Source organism: Eurosta solidaginis, chromosome 1 (assembly GCF_040869045.1).
Source record: "Eurosta solidaginis isolate ZX-2024a chromosome 1, ASM4086904v1, whole genome shotgun sequence".
Classification (NCBI taxonomy): domain Eukaryota; kingdom Metazoa; phylum Arthropoda; class Insecta; order Diptera; family Tephritidae; genus Eurosta; species Eurosta solidaginis.
The window spans coordinates 218,739,073-218,751,026 of NC_090319.1; the positions used below are offsets into that span (position 1 = coordinate 218,739,073).

At 37.8% G+C, this 11,954-nt stretch overlaps 1 non-coding gene across 1 annotated transcript; it reads left to right on the forward strand.

Moving 5' to 3' along the window:
- Positions 1–8,766: 8,766 nt before the first annotated feature.
- On the forward strand, positions 8,767–8,874 carry LOC137238966 (U6 spliceosomal RNA). Its single transcript, XR_010949268.1, has one exon. It is a non-coding gene; the product is annotated as a U6 spliceosomal RNA (small nuclear RNA).
- The last annotated feature ends 3,080 nt before the right edge of the window (positions 8,875–11,954 follow it).

The following is an 11,954-nucleotide window of genomic DNA, read 5'->3' on the forward strand; positions in this document are numbered from 1 at the left end:
AATGTCTTACCGGGGGCAATCGAAAGAGCTGTGGTGGGTTGAGGAGTCGAAGCGGCTCTGGTTGAATTTATTAGCAAACTTCTGTGCGGCAGAATTGTCGCAGCGGAGTGGGGAGGAGCCATAATTAGGAGGAAGGTGTGCAGGGGCACGCCACAGGGGGGTGTCCTATCTCCTCTGCTCTTGGTTGTGGTAGTCAACGAGCTTCTTGTGGAGCTGGAAGCCAATGGTTGTCGGGTGGTTGCCTATGCAGATTACCTCGCTATCTTTGTCAGGGGCAAATTTCTGGGCACCCTGCGCGATGTTCTGCAGGGCTACCTGGATACTGTGGCTAGGTTGGCTGAATCATGTGGATTGGCGGTCAACCCGGGTAAAACAGAATTGGTTCTTTTAACAAGGAGATATAAGATACCCGACTTCAGATCTCCTTCGATTGGAGGGGTACCGTTGGTACTTACTGACAGGGTTAAATATTTGGGAATTGTTCTGGACAAGAAGCTGTCCTGGAGGCCCAATGTGGAAGATAGGACTAGGAAGGCCGCGGTTTCCTTGTACTGCTGCAGGGGGGGGCTATCGGAAAGAGATGGGCGCTCTCGCCAGGAGTAGTACACTGGCTTTATGAGATGGTGGTCAAACCGATTCTGCTCTATGGGGTGCTGGTCTGGTGGAAAGCACTGGACACGGCGAGCACCTCCAAAATATTAGTGTCAGTGCAACGGACGGCGCTTATTGATATCAGTGGCGCTATGAGAACAACACCTACCTTGGCACTGAATGTCATGCTGAATATACATCCAGTAGATATTTCGGGAAAGGCAGCCACGGCCCGGTCGTTGGTCAGGCTTCGTGATATGAGTTATATGCTTTCTGATTTCGGACACTCCAGCCTTCTTACTAGTTTCGACTTTATACCGGACAGGACGGACTATTGCATGCCGGTGGCCGCTCCCTATACAACCTTCACCCCAGTCATTCCCCCGAAGGAGGAGTGGAGAAGAGGAATTATCTTGGGCATGGGACCGGTTAACTTGTTCACGGATGGGTCGAAGTTGGACGGAACGGTTGGCGGGGGGGGGGTCTTTTGTCAAGAGCTAAATGTAAGCCGCAAGTTTAAGTTGGCTGATCACTGCAGTGTATTCCGAGCGGAAGTTGCTGCGATTAAGGATGCGGTGGGTGAAATGCTATCCAGCGTTACTACGGTTAGGGAATTTAACATCTACTCTGATAGCCAAGCGGCTATAAAGGACTTGAGCTCAACTACAGTGTGATCGAGGGTGGTCTGGGAGTGCCTGACCTCACTTGCGATTGCATCGAATTATTTTACAATTAAGATTATCTGGGTCCCAGGCCATAGTGATATTACGGGTAACTGTCAAGCGGATCTCTTAGACCGAATCGGTACAACTGAACCGGATGAAGATGGCTGTAGGGATTTCGGGATTCCGCTAGCCACCTGTGGATTGCTCTTCCATAGCTGGGCCTCGAGTCAGCTCAGCAAACGTTGGGCGGACACTACGTCTTGCAGGGTATCAAGATATTTCTGGCCGAAAGTGGATGGCAGGAGGTATCCTGAAATAATTGGGTTCACTAAGGCTCACCTATCAATGGTCATTGGGGTTTTGACAGGGCACTGTCCCATGGGTATCCATGCGGTACGTCTCAATATATTGGAAACTCCATCCTGCTGCAGCTGTATGGAAGATGATGAGGTGGAATCACCAAATCACTTTATGCTTGACTGCCCAGCTTTTGCCAGAACTAGGCGAAAGTATTTCGGTCGTGACTCACTTGGATCTCCCGAGGAGCTATCCAAGGTTGAGATCGGGATCATTCGGAACTTTATCGTTGCTACCCAACGATTCTCTAAGTAGTTATATCTACATTATATCTACGTCACCGTTGTGGTATCACAACGGACCGTCATGTTGTCCAAGTAAGCTTCTCCTATCAGGGAAGCTACTACCCAACCTAACCTAACCTAAGTGCAAATGTATGTTTATGACATTTTTATGTATGTATGTACATATGTTCGATGCAATATGTTGTTCTTTCTCTTATTTGCTAATTGCTGTTCTATTTTTGCAAGAGCAGGAATCTTTGCTAACATACAACTAAATAAGTGTATTTTAATAAGTTTTTATATATATGTAGATAGTAATAAATTTAAAGCCGTGATGAAAATGTCCAAAAAAAAAACGTGTGTAAAAAATCGTAAAAAAAATTTGAAGAAGATAAAAAAAGATTTAATGTGGGTGCTTATAAGGGGCTTTCTTCTTATTAAATTAAATTAAATGCGGGAGGATAAGGGTAAGTTTGCCGGAAGCGTTCTGGCAAATACATGTGAGTGCAATTTGTGCAAACCAAAAAAAAATTAAATATTCAAAATTCCATAATTTCGAGTTAGTCGTAGTCTAACCGAAATGGAACACAAAAAAAAACGCATGTGCGGAAGTGGAACTATGGGCAGAGCTCACCGATAAAAACCAGTGTACTCTGAATATAGTAACTAACCGCAAAATGGAATTCAAAGAATCAAAAATAAAAGAATCCAAATAAATGTCAAAAATAGGGAAAATTGCAAATGAAAAATTAATCAAAGAAATTTTAAAAAGAGAGTGAAATGAAAAGAGTTGAAATGAAAATTAATAAAACAAATTTCAAAAAAAAAGCAAAGTGAAATATTAATTATTAAAATTTTTTTAATTATTGATCATTTTCATCTTATATTTTATTATAAAATTGATTTTTATTAAAATTTAAAAGTTACTTATTATTTATTGATCACTTTCAATTTTGTTTTATTAAATATTTATTAATAATTAATTAGGGGTTAATTATTTATTTCATTAAAATTTAGGAAAAGTCTACATCAAACATAATATACATATGATTAGACACACATATTAAAAAGGTATGCGATAAAATACAAAAAGTGCAAAAAAAAAAGAAGTTTGAAGTTAAGTTTCGATAATTTTTTTTGCTGCTGCCGTTGTAGTGTGTTTTTGTTATTGGAAATGACCCCCGCCAATACCGCTTTTAGGCTTCTAGGTGATGTGGTGTGGTTGTTGTTGGCCTCTGGAGGCTGCATTTAAATGGTGGTGTATTTGTTGTTGGGCGGGATTCGCCAATTTAGCCTTTAGGCCGCTACCAGAAATTTTCAAAGAGTGCCCAGTGGTGCTTTCCAGCAGGGATTGCGTTAAAAATTGGTGAGGATAATAATATTGCTGTCTGCATGATTATATGCTCACCGACGTACATATGTCTGTACGAAGGCGGGCATACATGCATGCAAGTTTGCTTTTGGCTTGCTTGGAAAATTGGCTATATAAAAGCCAGCTTCCCAGTGGGCATGCCAAGTAGCAGACGGTTTTTGACTTACCTCGATTTCCAGGGCAGACTTCCTGCTCCTCGTCTGGCAATTCTAAGGGTACGCGCGTAAACTTGCGGCGCGCACAACAAAGAAACAAAGCAAATAGTATTTTTTTTTCGTTCGGATTTAAAGCCTTTGGCACATGCCTAACATTGTGCCCTTTTATAGCTACCGCCGTGGCAGGGAACGTTTACTTAGAACGGAATTTTTTTTTTCCTATACTTAAAAAACTATCTTTCGGCTATTCTGTAGGTGCATGGCATTCATCAATGCTGCTAGGCTGTTACAAAGATTGTTCAAAGAGTAAAGATATTGCAGGGACGAAAAATAGTGTGAAGAAAACTTCACAAAATTCTATTAGGTCACATTCACCACTTACCACATCAGAATTTGTTAAACCACCACTGTCTGTATTTGTTATTTAACAATTATTTTTACACTTTTCATTCAGCTACTCAGTTAAGAATTTACATTTTTACACTCTAAAACTACAATCTGTTTATTTTGTGTGCTTAAATTATGTTAAAAATTGTGTTTAAGTTTGTGGTGTGGTGGAAGTGACCTGCTAGAATTTTGTGAAGCTCCGCTGCTTTCCACTGAGGTGGGCGCATGCAACATCTTTATTCTTCGATCAATCTTTGGCTGTTAGCAACATAGTGACTGCTGCTAACAGCATGATGCCAATGGGCAACATTTGGCTTCCGCAACAACATTGTGTTCGCTTTAGCTACAATGTTGCCATTAAGAGATGTTATTAGGTTACTGGCCACATTGTAGCTAAGGCACGGACCTGGGCACAAAGCACATAAATACATAGACACATATACACGCTCCCGCTCCTTCAAGCCGGTATTGAGACAGGCTGTCGTTTTACAGGCTCGTAACCGCCGATGGTGCCTGCACTATGGAACGTGTGCGTAAAAAGTTTTCAACCCAGCATGCAGAGCATTGTTTTCCGCGTCCAACGTATGGCCTCGACCCACGACTCAATGCCGGGCTTAATTTTATTGTTAACGCTTGGTTCTATTGCTACATCTACATACTAAGTCACTGGGTTACTTCTACTCCTTACAGCATACATAACCTATAGATTCTAACTGATCTAAAATCTAGACTAATTTAAAAAAATAAAATATCACGGATAACAATGTTTAAAATAAAATAAAATAAAATAAAATAAAATAAAATAAAATAAAATAAAATAAAACAAAATAAAATAAAATAAAAATAAAATATCACAAATGGAAAGAAATTAATAAAAAATAAAAAAATAAAATAAAAAAGGAATAGAAATAAAAAAAAATATATGAATAAATAATTGCAAAAATAATTTAATAAATGAAAAGTCAAGAAAAATAAAAATAATTTAATAAAATCATTACAGACGTCCATAAGTTAATACATAAAATGCGTCAATAAATAAATAAATAAACTACGTCAAATAACAAATAAATAAAATAGAACACATACAAAACATTGAACAAAGGTACTAGCACTACAAAAAAACAAACATATGACTATTAAGCGAAAATGTCTTTAGCGTGGTATACGCCGATCTTTTTCCCATTGCTGTCGCCAAGCTCATACACAAAGTTCCCAATAACCTTTAAAACTATACACTTAATTTGTTTGGGAGCTAACTTGGCGTTGTAGTTATCATCTTGGGAACTCTGTTTAAAATTTCGGCGATATACCACTTGTCCTATTTTAAATTTAACGTCTCTACTTCAAGTACGATAAACTTTCTTACTTCTCTCGTGGGCCAAATTCAGCTCTCTCATAATCTTATTCCTAATCTGTTGCAGTTTGTCACTTAGAGCCTCTACCTCGTAATCAACATCCTCTACCGCTGCCAGCTTTAGTTATAGCTCATATGATTCAGCATGATGTATCATAGGCATACCGAAAGTAGCGTAGTACGGCGTCATGTTGATTGCTGCATGTGTAACGCCGCAGAGTGCAAATGCTGCATCGCTGACACACTTGTCCCAATTCTTTTGGTTTTCTTTAATGAATGACCTAATGATCTGTAAAACAGACCTGTTTACCCTCTCCGCAGCGTTACCCTGAGGTGAGTAGAAAGCGGTTTTCAATGCTTTGGCCATACTTCTCTAGGAAAGTAGTAAATACCTCGGAAAAAAATTTTTTCCCACACCAAAAACCAATGAACCACATCCTTTTCTAAAAACTCAACGACTTCCGCTGAATTAGCCCTTTTCATTGGTTTTAAGAACACAAACATAGAAAAGTGATCTAGACACACAAAGCCATACACCTTACCATCACTAGAACGAGGATAAGGACCCATAAAATCAATAAATAGATTTTGGAAAGGTCGCTCCGTGAACTCATAGAAGAAAAAACGATAGGAGAAAAATCTTACAAATGTATTAACAAAAAAACAAAAGTAAAGGCGGAAACAGTAGTAAAGCATCTTAAAACAATAGTTGAAGCATTTAACAAAATAGGAAAAACAATTCAACAGTTAAATGGTAAACTAGACGGCAATCGAAAAAACCAAGCATATCAAATTTTTGCCAGCGTTAGAGACAAATTGGTGTCCTCAATGGCAAGATATGATATAGAATTCATAGTACCAACGAGTTTCAAGAAGGAAATAGAAATAGACTTTAGCACATTCCTGCTGGAGTCAGCCTCCGATTAAGAAGAAGAACCAAAAGTAGAGCAAAAAGAAGAAGAAAAACAGGAACAAAAGGAAATTTTAACAGAGACACCAAACTCCCAAACAAGAAAAGACAAAATGGCACAAACCACAGTAGAATTCTTAAAAACGGCTTCGTCGATTCTACCTGAGTTTGGCGGTAAGCATGAGAACTTGCATAGCTTCTTAGACGCACTAGATATCCTAGAACAAATTAAGGATACTCATGAGACCATAGCAGTCTCCATGATAAAAACTAAGCTCAAGGGAACAGCTAGAAACCTTTTGAGCACTGAAAATTCAATACCAGCAATAAGGCAACATTTGAGTTCACCAATTAGAGGTGAATCTGTAGAAGTTTTGACGGCAAAACTCCTAAACGTCCAACAGCGCAGTAAAACTGCTAACCAGTACACTGTCGAAATCGAAAAATTAACAAAATCGTTGGAGGGTGCTTACATATCTGACGGTCTTGCACCTGATGTGGCAACCAAATATGACACACAATCAGCTGTAAAGGCCATGTGTAAGAACTCGGCTAACGAAAGAGTTAAACTGATAATGCACGCAGGAACGTTCTCATCTATGAACGAGGCTATTTAAAAATTCACGAATAGCTGTACTGAAGTCACTGGTAACCCAAATACAGTGTTACGCCTGACGCGCTCACAAAGTAATTACCGATGTAACTTCCGAAGAAGCTACCAAAATAATAATTATCGAGGTAACCAATGCCGAAGATATTACGGTAATACTAACAGATATAATAATAATAATAGCAATAGACCAAATAATAATTTCCCAAGACGCAATTTTGGAGGTCAGTCAAGATCATCCAATCAGAGTAACACGAGCAATCTCCGTAGTATAAACCAACAGGAAAACCAGAAAACTCGACATCAACGGTAAATTCTAACGGTAACAAAATATGTACATTCAACTTGCATCTAAGCAGCTACATATCTTCCAATAAAAAAAAAAAAATAAATGTGAGGCGCGATAACCTCCGAAGAGATCTAAGACCGAGATTCTCTTCCAATTTTCGTCGTGCTCCTCTTGATTTTCCCTACAAATTGGCCGGACAGGACCTACAGGTTTTATGCCGACTCCGAGCGGCATCTACAAGGCATATGAGATTTCACTGAGAGCTTTTCATGGCAGAAATACACCCGGAGCGCTTGCCAAACACTGCCGAGGGGCGACCCCGCTTAGAAAAATTTTCTTGAAAAACCTTATTGCTAAAATTTTGATGTTGCTTTGCCCGGGGTGTGAACCCAAGGCATACGGTGTGGTAGGTGGAGCACGCTACCATCACACCACGGTAGCCGCCATCTTCCAATACTACTCTAAATAAGTCAACTTCAACCTTCCTGATAGATACAGGAGCGGATATCTCAATAATAAAGAAGGGTCAAATTGACAGTAATGTCACAATAAATAACTCGATCACAGATTTAAAAGGTATTGGCCGAGGCATAACAAGCACACTTGGAACAGTAAAAGCAGATCTAACAGATGATAATCTTTTAAAAGGACAAACATTTCACATAGTAGAAGACAATTTCCCAATCCCATGTGATGGAATTTTGGAATCGACTTCACTAAAAACTATAATTCCATTTTAGATTATAATAAAAATGGGACAGCCTAATACTACGATCATACGATTACCCAGAAGATATAGTGTTTTAAGAACACAAACATAGAAAAGTTATCTAGACACACAAAGTCATACACATTACCATCACTAGAACGAGGATAAGGACCCATAAAATCAATAAATAGATGTTGGAAAGGTCGCTCCGTGAACTTTTGTTTCCCCATCATGGGTTGTTTGAAAACGTTTTGTGTCTTGTTGATTTTGCAATTTTCGCAGTCTTTTATATATGTACATACGTCTGACACCATGCCTGGCCAGTAATACTTCTGACGTAGTCGGGATAGCGTTTTGTGTATACCGCCATGTCCAGCAGACGGTGAGCTGTGAGACGCCTCTACCAGCCCCGGTCGCAATTCCGACGGGACACAGAGCTTCTATGTCTGGTCCGCCAGAAGATCATTCCCCTGTCGAATTGCGACCGTTTGTAAACGTAAACGTCCGAAGGACATAGGTCAGGTAATTTGTCCTTGTTCTCAGTCACCGTTGTAGTGTACACAGAGAACAATTTCAATGCCAATATTTAAATCAGTTAATATGCTACCCTGTAACAAAAAGAGTCTAAATTTTCATCAACACAAAAAAAGGCATCTGATAATTGTTGCTGACATAGCCATTCACACGATTTAATACAGGTGTGTGTACAACGCACAACCAAACTAAATTTGCATTCCGGCAAATTTGCGGACGTTGCATTTCCCGCAGAAATCACAACTCAACGCAGGTGTGTAGGTACACATTTTGTGTCGAGTTGTATAAAGGTATGTAAGTATGTATGCTTAATGTAAATATGTATGTAAGTATGTATGCATAAAGTAAATATGTATGTAAGAATATTTTTAGAATAATTTAGTATAAATATCCTGATAATATTTGAATAAAGAAGCATTCGCTCATTGATGTTGAAACCTCTCGAACCCAATTATTTCATTTTTAATCTTTTATATGGCGATCCTGCCTTGATTATACTGGCTGATTATTCAGCCTAATTCATTGGTAAGGATTTTACTGGCTGATTACAGCCAGAAAAAAAGAGAGAAGATGAATTAAATTCGGGCACCAAAAATAAAATTTGCGGCAATTGAAAAACTTCGACAGAACATACACTAAAATTGGAACGATACAGAGAAGATTAGCATGGCCCCTGCGCAAGGAATACACCGAAATCGTGAAGCGTTCCACATTTTTAATGGTGATAATATGATATAAACAACAGGACTGACAGTATAATAATTATAAGTATATTAGCTTAATTATGAAGTCATTTTGACAATTTAGACATTATTTTTAAGCAGGAAAATATTCGGGAAACCTAACGGCTGCCTACTGACAAGCAAAAAATTAAATTTCTGCTGTAAAAACTTTTTGCTACTATTATTGAGTTATGTTCCCAGAAGAGGACATACAAAATCAAAGTCAATTTGATCAAATTTTCGATAAATTAGTTAAACTAAATTTAAATTTGCAAGGAGGTGGAAACGAAACACCTGAGAAAACCAAGCAAGGCCCTAAGCCAATAACAATCGAGGAGTACAGAAAGAGAAATAGGATTCAAAAAATTGAGGAACCTAAAGCTCCAAAGCCGGTCAAATTGAAAAGAAAAAGAGGAGGAAAGCAATTTGGCATTCGAAAAACAATAGCCAAGATCTATGAAAAAATAAATTTAAGCACTAATCAGGCAGAAAAAATTCAACTAAAACAAATAATTAAGGGATTAAGGAATAATAATTATAAAAATAAAAAACCAAGACCAGTAATATAAACATTAGGGTGTTGAAAAAAAAATAAAATACAATTTTGTAAAACTATTGATTTTAAATTACGGAAAGGCCAAGGAAAATTAAAATTTATGTAAAAGGCCCACTTGAGGACCTTAAAAATGAAATTGAAATTGTAGATGAGAAAAAAACTCTAATTTGGTTGAAAAGTCATTGGAAACTTTTTGATATGCCTGGGGAACCAACTATATGGAATGTAAGAAACCCACAAGCAACAACACCTGAAGAAGTATATAGGTTCGAAGCCAAATTTATGGGAAGAACAGATTAAAATGTTTTAATAAAAGAAAAAAAAAAAACAAAAAAAAAATGTTTTTTTTTACGATAGGAGGCCAAGAATCAAAAATAGAATAACCAACGGCAAACGTTGTAAACTCAGTCCAAGTAGTAGACCATACTGAGGCACTAGATACTATTAAGATCATGCTTCTAATCATCTGCGTAGTTAATTGCATCAGTTTGTTTCTGAAACTCTAATCAACCCATAACAAATTCCTAAAAAAGCGATACGACAGACGCGCCGACGGTTTAGATAAGGTTTAAATAATTTTAACTGCCATCCCCAACGGGCAAATGGGAAGATATCGTTAAACTACTCATAGAAGACAAAACGATAGGAGAAAAATCTTACAAATGTATTAACAAAAAAACAAAAGTAAAGGCGGAAACAGTAGTAAAGCATCTTAAAACAATAGTTGAAGCATTTAACAAAATAGGAAAAACAATTCAACAGTTAAATGGCAAACTAGACGGCAATCGAAAAGACCAAGCATATCAAATTTTTGCCAGCGTTAGAGACAAATTGGTGTCCTCAATGGCAAGATATGATATAGAATTCATAGTACCAACGAGTTTCAAGAAGGAAATAGAAATAGACTTTAGCACATTCCTGCTTGAGTCAGCCTCCGATTAAGAAGAGGAACCAAAATTAGAGCAAAAAGAAGAAGAAAAACAGGAACAAAAGGAAATTTTAACAGAGACACCAAACTCCCAAACAAGAAAAGACAAAATGGCACAAACCACAGTAGAATTCTTAAAAACGGCTTCGTCGATTCTACCTGAGTTTGGCGGTGAGCATGAGAACTTACATAGCTTCTTAGACGCACTAGATATCCTAGAACAAACTAAGGATACTCACGAGACCATAGCAGTCTCCATGATAAAAACTAAGCTCAAGGGAACAGCTAGAAACCTTTTGAGCACTGAAAATTCAATACCAGCAATAAGGCAAAAGTTGAGTTCACCAATTAGAGGTGAATCTGTAGAAGTTTTGACGGCAAAACTCCTAAACGTCCAACAGCGCAGTAAAACAGCTAACCAGTACACTGCCGAAATCGAAAAATTAACAAAATCGTTGGAGGGTGCTTACATATCTGACGGACTTGCACCTGATGTGGCAACCAAATATGCCACACAATCAGCTGTAAAGGCCATGTGTAAGAACTCGGCTAACGAAAGAGTTAAACTGATAATGCTCGCAGGAACGTTCTCATCTATGAACGAGGCTATTTAAAAATTCACGAATAGCTGTACTGAAGCCACTGGTAACCCAAATACAGTGTTACGCCTGACGCGCTCACAAAGTAATTACCGAGGTAACTTCCAAAGAAGCTACCAAAATAATAATTATCGAGGTAACCAATACCGAAGATATTACGGTAATACTAACAGATATAATAATAATAATAATAGCAATAGACCAAATAATAATTTCCCAAGACGCGAATTTGGAGGTCAGTCAAGATCATCCAATCAGAGTAACACGAGCAATCTCCGTAGTATAAACCAACAGGAAAACTAGCAAACTCGACTCCAACAGTAAATTCTAACGGTAATAAAATATGTACATTCAACTTGCATCTAAGCAGCTACATATCTTCCAATAAAAAAAAAAATATATGTAAGGCGCGATAACCTCCGTAGAGATCTAATACTATGTTCAAACAGAAAAATAAATTGAGGAAATTTCGATTTGAATTGAGTGCTGTTCATACAACTCGATTTAGCTTACACAATAGTAATTTGGCTCATCTCTACAGCAAGAACATACCTTTGTTCAGACTGGCAAAATGAACACGCACATTATTAGGCGAATGAAATGGAATGAAAATATAAAACTTTGAAATTTTTGTGTGTTGTAAGAAAATGTGTTCAATGTTTTGGTTTCATTTTGATTTTGCCATCTTCTTTTGAAATCCGTACTCCAGTGAAATGAAAGACATAAAATCAGCTGATTAGATGAGCCAACCATATAGTTCAGCCATGCGTAACTGACGTTTAAGTATACTCAATAAACACACTTTACAATGTTGCATTTGCAGTTTGAAACAATTTATTACGCAATTTTTTTTAAATTGGCAATTTATTATTACAATTTATTATATGACAAATTGCGTAATAAATTGCCCAAATAGTATAAATTGCCAATTTGGTGTGTGTTTGAACCTAGTATAAGGCCGAGCTTCTCTTCCAATTTGCGTCGTGCTGCAT